The sequence below is a fragment of the Lacerta agilis genome, chromosome 1 (assembly GCF_009819535.1).
Source record: "Lacerta agilis isolate rLacAgi1 chromosome 1, rLacAgi1.pri, whole genome shotgun sequence".
In the NCBI taxonomy this organism is placed as follows: Eukaryota; Metazoa; Chordata; class Lepidosauria; order Squamata; family Lacertidae; genus Lacerta; species Lacerta agilis.
Genome location: NC_046312.1, coordinates 49427680 through 49444769, shown reverse-complemented (window position 1 = coordinate 49444769; position 17090 = coordinate 49427680). Strand labels below are relative to the sequence as shown.

The 17090-nt window shown below is 46.4% G+C and overlaps 1 protein-coding gene across 6 annotated transcripts in view; it reads left to right on the top strand.

The window, feature by feature from the left end:
* Positions 1-17090, top strand: part of LARGE2 (LARGE xylosyl- and glucuronyltransferase 2) — a 47065-nt gene that overhangs the window by 14868 nt on the left and 15107 nt on the right. The window contains exon 1 of one of the 6 annotated variants that reach the window (XM_033149191.1): positions 8352-8434. The exons of 2 other annotated variants lie outside the window; for them this stretch is intronic. The gene's annotated coding sequence lies outside the window, so the exon portion shown is untranslated. Of the gene's footprint in view, positions 1-8351; positions 8435-9107; positions 9294-9478; positions 9622-17090 lie in introns of those variants that run through there. 3 more of the 6 variants (XM_033149153.1, XM_033149198.1, XM_033149182.1) reach the window with 3 other exon arrangements.

Genomic DNA, 17090 nt, shown 5'->3' with positions numbered 1-17090 from the left:
TTCAGACCTTGGGGCTATTGATCAGTATGAGAGGGCACTGGAGCGCTTTCCTTTTTATAGAGAGCTTTCCGTTTCAAATCTCGTTGAAGGAAGAAGAGATTCTCCTTCTCACCATGGGTTTGTTTCCCCATTTGTTTCACAGCCTAACCTCTGGGCTTGACAGCCCAGTCCAGAATAAATCAGCTCAGCAGGTTGTAAAATGCATAGGCCACTCAGTTGTGGTTTGTGATTCCATCAACACTTCATTTGGATTTATGATCTTCTTTGCTTTCTGCTATTAATTCCCCACTCCTCCATTCTCTCTATTTCTTGTTCAGCAACATGCCCCTGTGGGTGTCTGTGAAGACTGTCCAGTGTCAGGGAGTGAGCTTTTTGTGCTGCAAGCAGGGATAAATTGGAAGAGTTCCTTTCTGGCATGCCGGCTCCCCCATGTGCAAAGACCTGCTGCATCCCACCGTACTACAAAAAGTTGCAATTCCACACATATAGATTATGGTATGTGTAACTGGGAGATACCGGAGAATCTTGTATTTTCCTCCCAGCCCTAATTGGGTTTGCATATATAGGTAGAAATATGAAGGTATAGAATGCAAAAGGATTGCAGTGTAAAGCAACAGAGTCTGACTCTGTACACACCATACATTCAAAGCATATTTCCCCACTACAAAGAATCCTGGGAACTGTAGCTTACTCCCTCACAGAGCTACAGTTCCCAGACTCCTTAAGCTACAGTTCCCAGGATTCTTGGGGGTAGACTGCTTTACATGTGCCTTAAATGTATGGTGTTTGGGTTGCCTTTTGGGTTGATTTAAGTTCCTCCTCTCCTTTGTGGATTGGGGTCATATTGCCCTAATTATATGCATCTGCTGCCCCCAACTTGCACATACCACTCTAACACTACCATTAAGCTTCTCCTTGCCAACAGGCCCATTGCAAAAAAAACAACACCACCCCATCAACTTTTGCAAAAACTCAAATGCAATGCTGAGAACAATGCAATAGAATGAGGAAGCCTGTGAAAAATTGTAACTTTTTCATTATGAGTATGGAGTGAGTCCGTCTTAGTCCACTTGTAGACTACTTGTCACTGTGAGCTATTCTTATTATTCTTTTAAATTCATATTCTGCTTTGACAAAATTCCTCAAGGTGGCTTACAATTTAAAAATCTAATCAACCATCCATGGATGCATTCAAATGTAAGTAAGCAAACAATAAACAATGAAATTCATTAATGTAATACTTTATTATTATATATATATATATATATATATATATATATATATGTCGATGTCATAACCTGTTACAATCTATTTGCTCTTCCTTTCTGACTACCGGTAACCAGACACTGCAGAACTCAGTGGGTTCTTTTAAAAAAGGTTGTAGATTCTCAGTTGCAATACTTGTCACTGTTTGTCCCGTGCACTAAGATAATTCTTCATCTGATACTTCGCTGTATCTTGCTTCTAGCAGGAAATGTGATTATTAGTGGCTGTTTTGTCAGAGCTACAGATCTCTTTTGGATAGAGGTGCAGTAGAAATACAACTCTGCTTCTCCAGACACGTATTTGAAATATGTTGTATACCGTATTTTTCGCTCCATAAGACGCACTTTTTTCCTCCTAAAAAGTAAGGGGAAATACCTGTGCGTCTTATGGAGCGAATGGTGGTCCCTGGAGCTGAATTGCCCAGGGGCCAAAAGCAGATTGTGCTTTTTATTTTACAAAGAGAAAAGGGAGTGTTGAAAGGACCCCGCTCAGCAGCTGATCAGCAAGAGATCGGGAGAGAGATAAGAGTCCCGGCTCCCTTTCAGCCCCGCCCTCCTTTGTTGAATGTGCTGCAGAGGGAGGTTGTTTGTTTCCCCAGGACATGTGACTGGCTGATTAGATTATCTGTCTACAAACAGTAGAAATGGCTCCCTTTCCTTAAGATTTTTTCAGAAATGTGAGTTAAACCCCATAAAAATGGGGCTTTTCCTCTTTGCTTTTCCCCCTTTGCAAAAGGAGCTTTGCTTTCTCCCCTTTGCAAAAAAAAGCTGCAAAACCTTTAGCTGATCCTAAAAAAACAACACCCAGGGCTTTTCCCTTTGCAAAAAAAGCTGCAAAACCTTTAGCTGATCCTCAAAAAAACCCCAAAAACAAAACAAAACAGGGCTTTCCCTTTTGCAAAAAAGCTGCAAAACCTTTAGCTGATCCTAAAAAAAAAAAAACCCAGGGCTTTTCCCTTTGCAAAAAAAGCTGCAAAACCTTTAGCTGATACTAAAAAAAAAAAAACCAAAACCAAAACAAAACAGGGCTTTCCCTTTTGCAAAAAAGCTGCAAAACCTTTAGCTGATCCTAAAAAAATAAACCAGGGCTTTCCCCTTGGCAAAAAAGCTGCAAAACCTTTAGCTGATCCTTAAAAAAAAGGCCTTTTGCCTTTGCAAAAACAGCTGCAAAACTTTTAGCTGATCCTCAAAAAAAAAAACAACAACAAAACCAGGGCTTTTAGAGGAAGAAAACCAGAAAAATATTTTTTTTTCTTGTTTCCTCCTCTAAAAATGAGGTGCGCCCTATGGTCCGGTGCGTCCTATGGAGCGAAAAATACGGTAACTTCGTCTCAGCTACTACTGTACTGTACTAAGCATTTTCACTGTGAATCTCTTTATCACTGATTCCAGGGATGTCTCTTATGGTAGGATTAACTTGTTTAATCCAGAGCTGGGGAGCCTTTTTCAGGCTGTGGGCCACCTGGGCAGCCTTCTGAAGGCTACCTGCCAATAGTGGGTGGAGCCAGAGCAAAAAGTGGGCAAAACAAATGTGCAAATTTTACCTTCGTGCTGTAGGCTAGTGTCTACATACACTCTCTGTCCTTCATCTGGGCAAGTAAGAGGCATTATCAGCATTCAATGACAATTCTAGCTGGGCAAAAACACGCAATAACTTCATGAGGGCCAGGTGTAGCCTGATACGGAGTCCTGGAGGGCCACATTTGGTTCCCAGCCTGAGGTTTCCCACACTGGCCTAATCCCCTCAAGCACAATTTATTTTTATTTTATTTATTTCATAAAATTTATATACCAGTTGATTGGGGGTGGGGAGGGAAACCCTTGAGCCAGAAGGTCGGCAGTTCGAATCCCCGCAATGGGGTGAGCTCCCATTGCTCAGTTCCAGCTCCTGCCCACCTAGCAGTTTGAAAGCACGTCAAAGTGCAAGTAGATACGGTTAATAGGTACTGCTCCAGTGGGAAGGTAAACGGCATTTCCGTGTGCTGCTCTGGTTCGCCAGAAGCGGCTTAGTCATGCTGGCCACATGACCCGGAAGCTGTACACTGGCTTCCTCGGCCAATAAAGCAAGATGAGCACCACAACCCCAGAGTCGTCTGCGACTGGACCTAATTAATGGTCAGGGGTCCCTTTACCTTTACCCTTATATATAGGGGTGCGGGTGGCGCTGTGGTCTAAACCACTGAGCCTCTTGGGCTTGCTGATCTGAAGGTCAGCGGTTTGAATCCCTGCGGTGGGGTGAGCTCCCGTTGTTTGGTCCAAGCTCCTGCCAACCTAGCAGTCCGAAAGCATGGCAAAAAGTGCAAGTAGATAAATAGGTACTGCTCTGGCAGGAAGGTAAATGGCTTTTTTGTGCGCTGCTCTGGTTTTGGTGTTCCATTGCGCCAGAAGCAGCTTAGTCATGCTGGCCACGTGACCCGGGAAAACTGTCTGCGGACAAATGCCAGCTCCCTCAGCCTGTAAAGCGAGATGAGCGCCGCAACCCCAGAGTCGTCTGCGACTGGACTTAACTGTCAGGGGTCCCTTACATTACCATATATACTATCAAGAAAGTGTCATGGGTTGAAAGTGGATCTCATGGTGCTACTATAAAGAGTGCATACCTCTGTTCAGGATCAGGAATTTTGAAACTTAAAAATTTAAACCACACCTCCTGCAACGTAGTGTCTACCAAGCACTTCTGCTCTTTGTTCCAGTTTTCTGGCATGGAAGCCACGCTTTGTCTAGCAGGACCCAGGTTTTTGCAAATCCTCTCCTCTGCTCACTTAGAGGCTTGCAGTGCCTACCCCTATATATAGTGTGCATATCTCTCACTGTCAGTGAAACTGCCAATGGTCTTGGCGAGCAAAGTACTGGAGAGCTATGAAGACAGCTTTAACCACCTTTCCTCATGTCCAATCATAGAGATTTCCCTATTTTTAGTGTGGTTGCTTCTCCTTAGGGAGACAGGAGACTTGTGTATTGCTACTGTTACTACAGTGCCAGAAATAACTCCTCCTAAAGAGGACACTGGGTGGGCAGCTGGCATTGTGTATTCATGCCAGTACATATGCAAATATGTGAACGCCAACTGTGGCTGTTATCCATCTTTTGTCTCGTGTATCATGATGTCTGTTATATCTTTTAACAATTTGGGATTCTGTGGGCAGATTAAATTCCAAGGTGATTTCCAGTATTATATTCTCGGGAGCAATCACCAGTTCTGGTTGTTATGAACAATTGTTTGTGCCCTTCAAACCACAGCACTAAATGTGTGCATAATTTCCACCCGGAGTGGAATGTTGTTGGTGTGCTGCATAATTGCAGGGGGCAAAGTTAGCTTCTGCATATTTTGAGCTATTTGAGGTCATGAGCATGCATATTCTAGGTGATCTCCCCCTGCCCCACCCCAATGCAGGAAGAATGATTATGGTGTGAGTAAGCAGAGAGACACGGGTGGCGCTGTGGTCTAAACCACAGAGCCTAGGGCTTGCCGATCAGAAGGTGAGCTCCCATTGCTCGGTCCCTGCTCCTGCCAACCTAGCAGTTTGAAAGCACGTCAAAGTGCAAGTAGATAAATAGGTACCGCTCCAGCAGGAAGGTAAACGGCATTTCCATGCGCTGCTCTGGTTCGCCAGAAGCAGCTTAGTCATGCTGGCTACATAACTCAGAAGCTGTACATCGGCTCTCTTGGCAACCCCAGAGTCGTCCGTGACTGGACCTAATGGTCAGGGATCCCTTTAAGCAGAGAAGCTGAATGTAGGAGTCATTTATTGAGGAGGTCTACATGACAGAAAGCGTTTTAGAGACAGGGGTGCAAGTTCTAAGTAGACTTGCAAAATCACAATACTGATTGTTCTTTTCATTCTTTAAGAGTACAGAAGTAGAATGAACTGCCCTTGTGGAACGTATCCCATTACAGCACTGCAAATTAATGGGAGGAACTGCAATCCTCTCCAGGCAGCACAAGGTAAAATGGCATGGGAACCCAGCCAACCATGATGTCCCAAGATGAATGTGGGAAGGGAAATGATAGGCCTTCAGCAGAGGTGGGGGCAAGGATAGGTATAGAAAAGTGGGAGCATCCTGTTGAAAAGCTAAAGTCTGCATCCCCTTTCCTTAGACAACTTTTATTTAGACCCAGTGTGGTTCACATGTGATTATTTAAAATAAGTGGTTTCTAGATGTCATGAGTGTAGTCTAAGCATTCCATGTGCCCTGCAAATATGTCTGAGAAGCTAAGGTTCTTGGTGCTCAAAGCAGGAATTGTGCCTGTCTCTTTAAGTGAGGCTCTAAAAGAGAAAGCAGCTGCTGTGCCTCCCTCCCCCTGTTTTTTCCACTAGTTGCTCACTTGGCCAACCTTCTTCCCTTGCCTTGGAGGGATGAAGGTGAAGGGGACTGGTAGGCTGCCTGCCTCCACCTACTGCTTCTAGTTGAGAATCTAGCACCTGTAGATGTCAGTAGCAATCATCCTGCTATTTTAAGCTGAGAAAAAAAGATAAGAGTCAAAATTAATATAAATGTGTTGCTTTTAACTACTTACATTTGTTATTGTTGTTGTTGTTCAGGCGTGTCCGACTCTTCGTGACACCATGGACCAGAGTACTTACATAGATGATGCTTTTACAGAGTATTGTAGAAACAGAAAGAACAGAACTTCCTGCAACTTAAGGTTGTGTTACAAAGACAGAGTGAAAAAAACAAAGCACAGAGTAAATAAGTCAAAGGAAAATGAACGATCGGAACTTGGGAGTAGCCTATGCCCCCATTTACAGTGGGACTTACTCCCAGGACTGCTCTTTATGGAGAATAAGGCTATCAATAGTTACCAGGCAGAATGACTATATATCAGCTCCAATGTCAGAGGCAGTATGTCTCTGATTACCAGTTGTTGGGGGACATGAGCAGGAGAGGAGTATTACTCTCATGTCCTGCTTGCAAAATTCCCACAGGCATTGGTTGACCACTATGACAACAGAATGCTGGACTAGATGGGCCTTTGCTCTGATCCAACAGGGCTCATTTTGTATTCTTAGCCTTAGCGCAATAGACTTGAACTGCAAAAGCAAATTCTGCCCCCCCCCCGCCCCCCATTGATGGAATACTTCTATTTTTGGTACTTGTAGTGGTGTGAATTTAGGCATGAGATATGTGTCTTGATCCTGTTAGTTTATAGGGAAGGTTTTCTGGATGTTGTTGTGCTGCTGCATGATTTCAATGCCTCAGTTCTCCAATAAGCATTCACTTAGTATAGTATTGAACAGGGAAGAGCAAAAGGCAGCCTCCCAAGACGTGTCTGGCTCTGTAATTTGGTGTGGATGAACAAAACACTTTCAGAATATGAAAAAAAAAATGCTCCAAAACTGATCTGTGGCGTGTGTGTTTGTGTGTGCGCGCACACACAAAAACACCTAAGTAGCATAATAGCAATAACAAATAAAGATTTGAGGTGGGGGTTTTTTTTAAAGGCTACCTGCCTTTTGTGGCTGCATGCTATAAAGAGCCCATGAAGTGAAGTAAGAGGCTGTTGTTCACATGCTGTGAACAGTTTCATCTACATCCTTCTAATAGTAAGTTGGTAACAAAGAATGCCATTATTGGGAAGCTCCTCATCCTATTGCTGCCAATGTTTGCCCAGTGCAAGCAAGAAGCTGCTGAGGAAGGATAGATTCCAGCCAGGAATAACAAAAGGAGCCAATTAATATGGTGAGGTTTGAGAAGGATTTTGTCTTGGGTCAAAAGGATTCCTTAGAACTGAAGGTGCAGGAGTTGGGGGACCTCTGGTCCCTTGATTTCCCTCTTCCTTGTGTGATTTATGCCAGCCTACTATTTTGTCTGGCACAAGAAAGGATCATAGGGGAAGTAAAGAATCTAACCCGTCACAGAAAGGTATTGTCTTACATTTCCTAAGGGTTGTTCTGCCTTTGAGTTAACTTAGTACAGGCCCTGACATATAGACAGCAACTTTCCAAAACGTGGTGGTAATGGATAGGAGCAAAAGTACTTGTTAATGTGCAAAAGCTTTGTGTGTGCAAGCATATGTGGTGCTTTGCTTCACTTTGCAAGTATATATGGGAGAGCGCATTTCTGTGTCCTAAAAAAGTTGGCCAAGGGGTTTTCGTCTGTCAGTCATATTCATGATTCTGCAGCTACTGCACTAAATTATGTGCCTATGGATGCATGCATGTGTAAGCCATCATACTACTATGCGTGTGTGTGTGTGTGTGTGTGTGCTGGTGTCTTCGGATCTCTGATGTGTGGCTCCAGCAAAGCTGCACACTTAATGACCTTTCCCTTAAAAGCATTCTCCACCCTCTCTCCCTCTTGCTGCGTTTCTTTGAAAGGGGAAACACAGAAATGTCCTGTCCTGTAGAAGTCATGCATTCCACAAAAGAAACTTTGTCCATCTTCTCCCGCCTCTACCCACAACATACAAAAACTGTTTGACTAGAAGATACATTTCACCGCTTGTAAAATCTTCCCCTTTGCTCTCCTCCTCTGATTGTTCACACCCTAGGCTAGGGCCAGACCTGTACCCTTCTTCTATAAATGTTTGTTGGGAATGCGACAAAGGACTTATTAGTTTCTTTGTACAATGAACATCCCACCTCCCTTTAGAGCCCTTAAAGGTGGGTCTGCAAACTAGCTGGAAAAACTCCCCGAGGGCTTCGTCGTCTTTGCAGTTTTGTAATGGAAATAAATGGTAACCTGGAGGCAGACATCTCTGCGTCTTGCTCGTAAGAAGGCCCAGACGGCCCGCGGGTGCATTCAGGGAGTGCTTTGAGCAGGCGGGTCTGCACTTGCTTGTACCGGGGCGTGAAGGGAGGCGGTGAAGCTGGTTTCCCTCTCCGCCCCAGGTATGGTTTTTCTCGGGCGCTGCTCGTTTCTTCGCGGATGCTGGAGGAGAATCGCTCTCTCTTCCTCCCCTTGCGGGCCGGGGGGCCATCAGCAAGGGAGCAGCTGCAGGTACAGGCAGCCTCCGCATAGCTGGCATTCCTGCAGGCTCGTCGCCAGGGCTCCTTCCAGGTCCTCGGCACCGCGCGTGTTGCCTCCGAGTCTCCCCGCCGGAGCCTCCTAGATAAGAAGAACGCGCTTCCATCTTTAGCCGCTCCTGTTTCTTCCGAGACCTTTTTGGGTGGATGGGGCTTTGATGAATCCCCCGGACGCTTTTATTTTCAAGCAGGACAGGAAAAGGTGACCGCCTCTCGCCTCGCCTGCGAGCAAACAGGCAAACTCGAGGCACCTCTGTCTTTGCACAGCCATAGATCTTGGTGTATCGTAAGAACATAAGAGCCCAGTGGCCCAGCTTAGTCCAGCATCTGGTTCTCATAGTGGCTAACTAGATTCTTGTGGGAAACCCGCGATACAAGAGTTCCGTCTTTAATAAATTAAAAAAAGAAAAAGCTCACTCCTAGCCATTTCCCCTCAAAAGTAAGGCTTGATCCCAGTGAGGAGATTTATTCCTAGTAAATACTGGGAAGAAACCCCATTGAATGCAGCGGGCGGGACTTACCTCTGTGTAAACATGAACGAGTGTGTGTTATAAAAACAGTAAGAGGAAACTAGATGGGCACGAGCAGGTGCCATTCAAACAGTGCAGCGGGCATGTCATTCTAGGGCAGGGACCCGCGGTGTTAATTCTTTATAGGACGAACTAACCCGAGAGTTGGGTTTTCAGGTCAGGCTCGTCGGCTGACTGTCGGATTCATGTCCCGGGGGCTTCCCACCCCTCCCCCCAGCAAGCAGCACGATTCCCACATCCGGGTTCGACCCTGCTGCTGCCAGGCGTCCTGAGTTGGGGTCAGCCCCGGCGCCTGCGGAGTTAATTGCCTCCACTTTCTCTCGCCCCCCCCTCCCAGCCGAGGCTCTTTTCTCTGAGCTCTCGGGACGCTGCGCCGCTTCTCACGTGGGCAGCGGTGACCCTCTGTGTTTACTTTATTTTTGGCACTTCTAGCAGTGGCGACGTTTTTCTTGAGCCCTCCGGTGGCGATGCGAGTTTTTTCTTGCCTCAACTTACCGGAGGGGAAGAAGGGGCAGCTCGGCTGAGTCAAGGTAACGGTGGGGGCGAGGGGGGGGGATGTGGAGCAGGCGGGTTCCCCTTTGCCCTGGGCGACTTTGCGATGGCTGAGCAGAAAGTTAATGTAACCTTTTTTCTTTTCTTTTGTGGGCTTTCCTTTTGTTCTTCGCCTTCCGGGGAGGGGAGGGGAGGCCTCAGCTCCGGGAATTAACAAAAGAGGGGAGAGGAAAGTGACTGATCCCAAAGGGAGGCGTGTGCAAGCAAGGAAAAGAGGGCAGAGGAAGCGTAGAAAAGGGCGCTGCTGTCTGTAGGCTGCGCGCAAAGCTCAGGTCCGGGGGGAGGCGGCCGGAGGACAAAAGCCAGGTAAGGACACCTGGGCTTGCTGTGAGCGCCTGCAGCAGGTGGGAAGGAAAGTGGAGGAGGGGAGAGGATCGTCGGGCCAGATGCAGAGGCTCGGAGGTCCTTGTGAAGCAACACCGGTGGCGCCTCCCACCAACTTCCCCGTGGGCGAGAGATCGCGCTGCGTCCTTGGTTGTTACCTCGCGCGTAATCAGGGTTCCGGAAGGCATCGCCCCGGGGGCGCAGAGCGCACGGCACCGCGGTGGTGGTGTTTGGGGGTGGGGGCGGTGTGCTTGCGCAGTTACGGAGGTGTGCAGCATTCTACCCACAGCCACACACACCCCAAGCATCAAGTGAAAGTGCGCTCGCTATTGAGCTGGTTTCCAGGACCCGTGAAACTTCCTTAATCTCTCTAGTATGAAACCGCCCCAGCAGCGGCATTCGTTCCCCCGATAGCTTACTTGTTCCTCTTTCCCAGCAGCTGTTTACTGGCCCGTGAAGGGCACTTCGCGCCCGCGCGGTTCTGGCGATCCGCTCACTCACAAGCCACTGCGGAAGGTGGGCGGCGCAGGTTAGGTCTTCGCTCTTTCCCTAAACCCATTTTGTGAATGAGTGAGTGTGTTTGTGTGGCGGGTTTCGAACAGGACTGAACAAAAAAGGGACCCACCAGCAGGGCTGTGCACCTCCTGGGAACCTCTTAATGTTTGGTGACTTCAAAGAGACCAGAGAGGCTTCTCCTCTCCCTCCCTTTCTCATTCAAGCTGATCGGAAGAACTTTGTAACTTCGCTGCTGCCTGACGTTGCTTGCCTCTTCCCAACCTCAACCTCCCCGCACCCTTGTGTCACATCTTTTAGATTAGAACGGGCAGGGGTTGCCTTTTTATTGGTAACATCTAAGACGCTGTTTCCACTCAATAGCTAGGTAATGTAATTATAATAAATAAAATTTGATATTGGGACGTGTGTGCATAACAGCGAAGGGTGGTTCATGGAAGACTGGCCATTGGTGCCTCTGTTCAGGGGTGCCCACATTAATTGTCACTGCCTCTGCGCGGCATCAACCTGAGCTGGTGGTTCAAATGATTGGACAGGGAAGGGGTTACTTGCAAAGTGTGTGATCAGCTACTAACTTACTATAGCCTTTCCTAAGAATTAGGAATATCCTCCAGTCCTCCAGTCGTCTTCATAATTAGCCAGTTTTGTATGATTCTGTAGCTGTTTGGTGTAAGGCAGCGGCTCCTAGAACAGGGGTCAGTCCTCGAACTTTCCAACTCTAAAGCTCACTTGAGACGGCTGAAAATTACTGAGGCCCACCAGCTACAAAATGGTGGTGCGGGGAGGGGGGGCAGAACCAGTCACGAAATGGTGCCAGGTGGAGGCAGAGTTTGGCATAATCCGCTGGCAATTACTGGCATCATTTTCTGCTGAGATGTAAGCCATATTTGGAAGTTCTTTGCTTGAGCTTTTTCCTTGTGGCAGAGGTGTCCCATCACTACGCTTTTCTCAAGCTAAGTACAAACATTTGTTCTGGAAGTATTGTGATGTCCTCCCCATTTGCTGATGGAAGCTTTTTCTTTTGTTTTCCTTTCCTCTACATGCCTCTCAAGTGAATATATAATTTTACCTATCTTCTGTAATTTCTTCTCTTATTTTCCTTGTACCTTATTTCCTTCCCCCAAACTATCACTTTTTTTCATCCCTCTTCCTCTAGGCCGAGATCTGCATAGACAGGGTGAAGGGTGCACAGCCCGTGAGTCTTCCCCTGACACTTACAGATATTTCTATTGCATCTAGCTGGCAGGGTGGTTGTATTGGAAAGATCAAGAAAGCAGGGTTTCAGCAGTTGGTGTGCCCTCCAGCAATGATGATGTCAGCAGGAGAAAGGATTATGAAACGGGGTGTCATGCTGGCACTTGCTGCTTTCTAGAGCTTCTACCCCAGCTCAGTGCACCTGACCTATATCCAGGCAGCCTCACTTAAAAGGCTCCTCAAAGTTGCTTGTAACTTGTTTCTAGGATGTGTGAGGATTTGGGGGCCTCTGCATCTGGGCACTGCAGGAGTCCACCATAGGAAGGGGTTGCAGTTGTGTCGCAGTGAATCAATGCCCTGCTGTGTGATGGGCTTCATTATTTGTTTGAACAGCAGCGCTGCATGTCCCTTTCATTGAGCAATCCTTACAAAGGGTATGGAGAGCAGTTCCTTTGCCTACAGACCTTACACACCTTCTCTCCCCTCCTCCAACTCTAAAGACTCATCAAAAGTTCTGTGCATCAAGGGCTCTGAATGGATGATTGGCTAGTAGTCCAGGCCTCCCCCCCCCTTTTTTTTAGTCCTGTGACTAAAGAAAGGTTCCTGCACAACCTCCAGCTGTTGTTATGCAAATCTCAGGCATGGAGTCATTATTGTGTCACTTGCCCAGGAGCTATATGATTAGATTAATATTAGCACACAAGTGGCTTTATGGCCTTTTTGCAACTCCTTTTCCTAAATGTTTACATGACCATTTGCCTTCCTTTTGTGGACATGTGTTATAAATAAAAAGAACATGAATCTGCACTGTGTTCAGCAAAGTGAGTGGATGCATGCACCAGTAATGTTCATCTGATATGCACACTAATAGGCTTCTTGAGTAAGGCAGCCCTTTTGCAGGAGATTCCAGTGTATGGGGGTGGAAAGGCAATATGTGAATGCTTTTCACTGCTCTTATCTAGGATGTTAGGTCCAACATGTCCATAGATATACTGGGAATTTGGCATTTTGGATACCTAAACACTAACAATATGCATCTCCCGGCAGTGAGAGATTAAGCTTTGTAGCATGAAGTAGAGATGTGGGAGGCTCTTCTCATTTGCCTTGGAATCCACAGCTTACTGGGCAAACTAATGAGGCTGCAAAAGTTCAACCTGATCCCTTGGAGTTTGCAGCCTGAATAAAATTGGGAGTTATTCACACACGTTGCATTCCTTCAGCTTGTACCATAACTCCCCTTGCTTTAGCATAGTTATCACTGATAGTATGTGGATGTGTTTACACAGTCAAATACCACTGGAAAGCTCACTTGCAGGCAGAATCTCAACTGTTACTTTATAAAAGGCAAATCCCTTTTTTCCAAGAGTGACACCCTTCCCCACCAAGAGTCACCCGCTTTATAATTAACTGCTCTTACCTTTCTAAAAACCTCTTTTAGAACTTTGGAACTGAAGTCAACCCCGTCCCAAGAGTTGGGGACAGGTAACAGTCTTGTACAGTACAGCTTAGGAACGGGGTTCCTGTCTCCTTGCCATGGAAGTCACATAGTCCCCAAGATATGGCCCCAAGGCACCGTATGAAACCACCACTTGGCTGAAGCTAAAAAGGTCTGGCTCTGGGCAGTGCCTGGACGGAAGAAAGGTGGGATATAAATGCAATAAAATAAAAAAGAGCAACAAAACAGGGAGAATGCAGGGCAAGATGGGAGTGATTGGGTTTTAAACTCAACCTTAGAATGGTGGTTTGTAAACTTCCTATATTCAGAGCTTTCACTTCACCACAGGTGTACGTTACAGCAAAAGATTGTCTGTGTTGGGAAATCCTGTCTCTCTTTCCTGATCTTCTTGCTGAGGAGCCCTTTTCAAGGAAGCACAGGCTTTTCCAGATCACAGTATGAATGCAGCTGCCTTTGATATGGCCACCTTGTTCCAAGAGGCTGCTGCTAATGAGGGCTATGCGGCATGGGTGGTGTGGCTTATAGCTCTACCCTGTGGGGGAACTGAAGTGTTAGGAAATCATAACCTGGTCCACAAACCCAGTTGCATGTCTTGTATAATAGAAAATAAACCCTGTTCAAATAGGGGCCCTCAAAGAATATGCACCACAATAGCATGGTAGGCTGTGGGAATCATTGTTTGTGAATATGGTAGACTCCACCCATGCACCCTCTCTTCTGCTCTCCACATTTCACCCCAAGGCTTATGTTCTTTATGCTCCCCCACCCACCCTTTGAAGCAATGCTGGGTAACAGATCTGTGATGCTTAGAGTTGGTTCTGTAGAAGTTTTAAGGAGGCAAACGGACAGCAATGTCTTCTCCTCCCCTTAATGCACTGGTTATAGCAGGTGCTTTCCCTGTTCCTTTGCAAAAAAATGAATGAATGAATGAATGAATAGTTTGTGCCTTCTTGCCTGTGTTGTCTCACTCTCTTCCATAACAGGCAAATGGCAAAGGCTGTCCGGTCTTCTTGCATTTTGCATATATGCAAGTAAAGTAAGACATGGAACCCATGAGAGACTGTCTGGGCCAGGGTTTTTTGTTTGTTTGTTTTAGACACACGGTGTTAATGGGAAGGTACAGATGTTGATGCCTTTACACTCTGGTGAGCAGGGAAATGAGGAAGATCAGGGAACAGTCATGAATGCGTTTTCCACTTGGTTTAGCCAGTGACCCTTCAACCTAAATGGAGCCTCTGTCTGGTTGGTAATTGCCTCATGGGTCTCTGAGGAATGCAGCAGGCGCATTGGAGACTGGAGGGCTTAAGGATTAGCTTTGTGAACAGCAGGATGCTAAGCTGGAAAAAAAATCACATGAGAAACTCTTGCTTCCCTTTAATGCTTGCCAGTCACTGGAGAAAGATGCTGGATTCAGCCACTTATGGGCATGGGGAAAGATGCCTCCAAGTCAGTCTAGATAATGGAATTTCTATGTTACCGTTCTTTTTGGAGATTTCTGACAGCTCTGTACATGTTCCCATTTTCTGATGACTGGAAACTACTAATTCCACAGCGTTTACCCATTTAAATCCAGGGGCTTTGCTCACAGTTGGGTTGTTCACCAAATTAAAAGAATTATTAGTTGATTGATCATCTGTCTGTTGACCCAAGGTATGGTCTGAAGGCATATGAGCCCACAACCTCGCTGAAGCTAAACAAGCCTGGTTCTGCTCAGTGCCTGGATGGGTCCCTCTTGCCAGACTGCATGTATGCTGCCTTGGGTTCCATAATTCCATGGGTAAAGATGGGGAACCAGCAGCCAGGATGTTTTCTTTCACACACTCCATTCATGTGGAGCTCATTTCAGTGAGGCTTATGCAGGAGAGAAATAGCTGTGCCTCTTGGGTTAAAACTGTCTGTCTCCCTTTCCTTAATGCAAGGGTAGCTAACCCTGATCCTCTAGTTGTTGCTGGACTACAACTCCCCATCGTCTCCTACTAGTGGCCATTCGAGCTGGGACTGATGGGAACTGAACATCATCTGGAGGGCCACAGGTTACCTGTTTTTCTTCTTTCATTAAAATATTATTTATTTAGATATTTGCATCCTGCTGCTTTTCAGTATGGCTTACATGGTCAAGGAATAAAAAAAACCCCAGCTAAAATTCATAAAATAAAAGCATATACATATTAGCAACAAAAATAAGTGAAAGCAGTGTAAAATCACATGGCAGTGGTGAAACCTAGCTTTGAAGCTAAAAGGCCCTGCTTGCTTTGTGTATCCCCACTCCTTCAATCATTTCTTCTTGCCTTTCCCCATCTTGTTTGACATTCCCTTTATTCTGTTGGATTTTCATACCTGTTGTGTTTGTTTTAGAAAACTTGAATGTGGTGGTAAATGGAAATAAGCTTAAATGTGGCTTCCATATAGCTGACTCTGCAGACTGCCAAATAGAACAGCCGAGGTATATACACAGCTTGCCTCACATCACTGAAGGGAGCTGCTGATTCTGGAACATTTGCAGTTGCATTGCCAGCATCAAAGGCTGTGTGTGTGTGCATTGTCTGAAGCACCAAGGTGGCAGGAAGTGGCAGGAGCACTCTCAAACTGGGAACAGCGCGGTGCGCTCTGACCCAGCACTGATATCGCTCCTGCCACCAGAACACCAAGTGCATCATGAACTGTGTCAGCCGCGAGGTTCAGATGTCAGCAGTTCAGTTATGCATCAGCACCCATTTGAACTACAACCAACCTGGGGCACAGTGAAGCCTCCAAGACTGCACACTAGGGTGCACCTGAAGCATATGCAACCTGGGGATTTTGCTTGTCGGTTTGTGGCGGTCCAGCCATTTATGCACCACCACTGTTGCCTTTCTCTCCGCTGCTGATTCAGGCAGGAAGGCACAGAGCAACTTCTTTGCCCTCTTGATTTTGAGTTCCTTTCTCTTGGTTTGCATCACAGTTCCAATAGCATCTCCACATTGCCGTTCTTCCGTGCTCTCATTTTGATGCTGCAGAGTAAAACTTTGGGACCATGGAAGGTATCCAGGGGAAAGAGAAGTGCCTATTCTCTGGTAAACTGTTAAGCTCATTGTTCAGAATCACCCATGTAGGTTGCACAGCTTTGTGCCTGCCCAGTCAGTTCTGTTGCCAAGCAAATGACCAGCACAAGCTGCAGTGTCTGTCTTGCCTATTTTGTACTGCAGAGAGCTTGTGAATGGAAAATATGCACCTGACCCCTGACCACCAGGAGGTGCCCAAAATCTGATGACACGAGAGAAGCCCATTACACAGAATCATAGGATTGTAGAGTTAGAAGCGACCCTGAGGATCAGATATCCATCCGACCTGTGCATAGAAACCTCAGAGGAAGGAGAGTCCACCACCTTCTGAGGAAGTCCGTTCCATTGTCGAACAGCTCTTCCCATCAGAAAGTTCTTCCTTATGTTTAGCCGGAATCTCCTTTCTTGCATAAAAGTAGTCATTTCTCAGTTTTCTGTCTTTGCTTTGTACATCAATTTATATCTTCTTATCTGGAAAGTCCCAGCTCCTAATGTTCTTGCCCTGCTCTCTGTTTGTAACTCTGAGGAAGTTGTTCTACACGTTCTTGCAGAAATTTTATTTTATTTTAACTCGCTGCAGAGCCGGGCCCTAACTTTGAAAACAGGGTTTGAGCCATGCACACACTGACAAATCTTCCTTTCATCAGACCAGGGTTTAGTAGCGCAAGATTGCTCTGGTCAAGCTGTTCAAATAGAAATGAAGGTATTAATTTTATCGTTTCTGTAGCCGTTTTCAGCATAATAAAGTGCTTTGGAATTCTTGTCCCCACAAAAATTCCGTGAACCGATGTAGTTTGAGAGATAATATTTTACCAGAGGCCACTCAGTGAGTGTCATGGCTGAGCAAGGACATTTACCTTATCTCCAAACAGTGGCGGAGGAACCCTCTCCGGCACCCGGGGTGGCGCAGTCTGTATGGACTGCGCATGTGCAGCATCCCACACGTGCGCAGTCCGTACGGGCTGCCACTCGTGATGCAAGCACGTGCCCTCGGCCACTCTACAGCTGGGGAGAGGCAGGGGCCATCTTGTCACCCCTCCCAGAGTGGAACCCGGGGCGGATCACCCCCTCCACCCCCCTTCCTATGCCCCTGTCTCCAAACTAAACACTGTTTCCAATGACCTGCACTGGCTGTTTTTCATACTCTGGGCTGCAAGTTTCTCTTGGGAAGAAAGTATTAGTGAATTGCCTCTGCTGAACAAAGAAGTGCTGGGTTAAGTGGCAACGGCTGTGAGTTTGGAGGACCT